The sequence below is a fragment of the Belonocnema kinseyi genome, chromosome 9, assembly GCF_010883055.1.
Source record: "Belonocnema kinseyi isolate 2016_QV_RU_SX_M_011 chromosome 9, B_treatae_v1, whole genome shotgun sequence".
NCBI classification, from domain to species: domain Eukaryota; kingdom Metazoa; phylum Arthropoda; class Insecta; order Hymenoptera; family Cynipidae; genus Belonocnema; species Belonocnema kinseyi.
The window spans coordinates 16646118-16649374 of NC_046665.1; positions in this window are offsets into that span (position 1 = coordinate 16646118).

Genomic DNA, 3257 nt, shown 5'->3' on the forward strand with positions numbered 1-3257 from the left:
TTGAAAATTAAAATTCGAAAATTTTTTCTAAAGCCTCCAGGGGACTTCGTTTTCGCACGAAAAAATTTTATGTGTCCTTATTGCATCCGGACCCACAATTTTAATCCGAAAGCTTAACCAAGGACCCTTGAGTGTCGGCCACTCTATTAATTGAGATAGCCCTACCGATAGAAATCTCTTGAGTATATTCTAAAGATTCTCTAGGGTCAGGGAAGCTCAGAGAAATTCTCCGCAGGCACTCAGGTAGATATATTTGAAGGGCCAGGTAACTCTTTAAATGTTTTAAAGGCTTTAAAATGTCATTTCCGAAATTGAAATACGATCATAAATAACAGGCAGAGAGGCTGAAATTGAAATAAGAATTCGATCATCAATAACAAGCAGAGAGGCTAAACCAATAGAGTAGCTGGCACTCAAGTGTCCTTTGTTAAGGGAATTTATTAGCATGGCAAAATAATGGAAAACGGGATTCTATTTTAAAGCCGCAAATTTGAATATTTTATCCTGTTTTTTTTTTGCATACGGCATCCAAATGTTGTTCTTTTTTGCTGGCCAGCGCCGGTTTTCCGTTCAAATGTTTATATTTTGTTTAATAATAAAACAGGAGAGAACAATAGAGAAAAATTTCAGTGACACTCAATGTGGACTCAGCAGCATTCTCATCGACCCTCGTGAAACTCAAGAGGCAGGCACCCTGGAGCGCGTCAAATGGCGTGTCGAGATACTCGTAAATCATGACCCTTTGATTGTTATGAGATGCAGGTCAGTTACAAATACCTAAAGTATGAAAGCATGAATTGATTCAATTTTAATGAACAGAATTAGCTTATTCATTTAATTGGAAGAAAGTGAAAACTAGATTCATGAAAATCGGTTAATGTTTGTGGTAATGACAGAAATTTTAAAGTGCACACGACAGTATAGCCAGATACTTCGTAGCGTTTCGAACCATACGGAACGAACTATCTTTTCATTGACAAGAGATTCATGCCGGTTACGAAACCTAACATTTGAAAGGATGACTGGATACAATTTTAATTGCTAAAATTTGTTTTCTTCATATAACTGGAAGAAAGTGAAAAACATTCCGGAAAATCGGTTAATAATCGCAGCAAGAATGGAAACGTTGTAGTCCATTCAAAAGTGTAGTTTTGCCGACAACTTGATACCTTCTCCCTCAATCTGAATAATAGGTACTTTATCTAAACTGCTCATTTAAAAAGTGTTGTTAATTTCGAATAATAAGCTTTACTAAATGAATTAGCAGTTTGCTAGTTAACAATGTGAGAACAGCTTACTAGAGCAATTACTGACTTCTTTCGATAAATATTATCACTTTCATCGTATGCACTTACTTGAATTTCAAATTATGAACTTTTTAATAAGATTAAATGAAAAATTGGGTTAAAAAGATGATTGTAAGTATTCTATCCATATGTAAACGGAAAAAATGGTTAAAATGTATATTTTGGAGAAATGTACAGCATCCTTGAATCGCAGATTTCCACACCTTCATATTCGGTAAATATTTCTTGGCGAGTTTGCAAGTTCGAATCCAGGTTTCGGGCAAATATTTACATTAAAAAGAAACAGCAAATTCTGGTAATAATTAATCTATTTACTTTTATTGGAGGTAGGTCTTCTTAATCTTTATACAGTTTCCACATAAATTGTTATACACAGGCTCACATACGCATACACACATTCTAAATGTGGTTCATCAATGATAATTAATGAACCTTAAATTAACAGGACAACGTATTTCGTAACGTTTTCAAGGTGAAACAACTATTTCGAATCTCGTACACTTGTACAAATTTGCGACAATTTACAATTTTAGACTAGCCTGAGACACGCTATACACACTATACACTCTAATGTCACTAATTGATGTTAAAATTTGAATAAGTGACACACAGTATTTACAAAGAACCCTGAAAGTTGTAACTGTAACATCGGTTTCGACGGTATACCCTCAAATAGAAGAAATTCTCACACAGGGAAGATTCTGCTAAAGCGACAGGTCTACAAGAAAAACTGTCCAAATCCCGCATTTCAAATAATTCTTTAATTTGAAATGATACAAAGTTGAAGTACAAATTTTTATAGCAAGTTTAGATAAGTACGTAATTATGATATTATATTGCCAATTAAAGTCGAATTAGGAGACAATAAATAAATAAGGTAAATAGTAAGAGGTGCCTATAAATAATTATGCATGACTAAGGTATGTTCACGTCTTTTTTAAACAAATAATTACTAATAGACAATTTGAATATTGAAAATGACTTTTTAAATAATTTTCGGTTGTGTAAACACATTTAAATTATTTAAACAATTATTTAGTAACAAATAATGTAAAAAAAAGAATCGTATTTTCTGATCGAAGTGTAATTGTTTGTCATTGTTTGTAGTAGTTAACTTTTATAAAAACATTATGTAATGATCTAAATAATTATTTATTGTCTATTTTCAAAATTTCTAAAAATTGAGCCAGAGATATCAACTCTATTTTTAAATTAGTATCCTCTGCTTCGCTTTGTTGAATAATTGCATAATTTTTATAAATTTCTTTGAAGGTTTAGTAAATTTCTATTTGTTTGATTTTTTTCTATTTGATTTGTTTCTATTTGTAGATTCTCCAGAACGCCCGCGGGGTCTGCTGGTGTCTCCTTCTTCACCATTACCTTCTTCGGGCAAACTGCACGATTTGCAGGTCCTAGAATCTTCAGGATCCCCCGGCAAACTGGAGAAAGAGCTAAAGGCCTCGACGTCGTGGGCTGAACGCGGGCCAGTGTCGGCCAGCCCACCTCCTGTCGTTTCGAGTATCACGGAGGAAAGCTCTGACAGGGACGTACTCTACATCGGTGCCGGCGAAACGACAAAACAGTTTTCTCCCTCACTCTTAGCACCACCCGCTCCTCGCCTCCAAGGCGAGACCTTTCCCTCCCCTTCCCCACAAAATAAAAAACAAGCAAGGCGCACTCGCCGACAACACTTCATACAGTGTGTCCCATATTTATAGGGCCACCTCATTTTTTAAGGATAATTTTTTTTTTATTGGAACAAACTGCACCAAATTTTTTGAGTGAATAAATGAGTCGAGTTAACGATTTTTCCTAAAATATAGAGCTCGCAATTCCATTCGGGTTGAAAAATAACGAGGCTCATGTCTCAGATCACGCCAATAATAACGCATTCCGTCAGGACCATCTAAATTAAATTTTTTTTCGTCAGACCAAATAATCTGAAAAGCA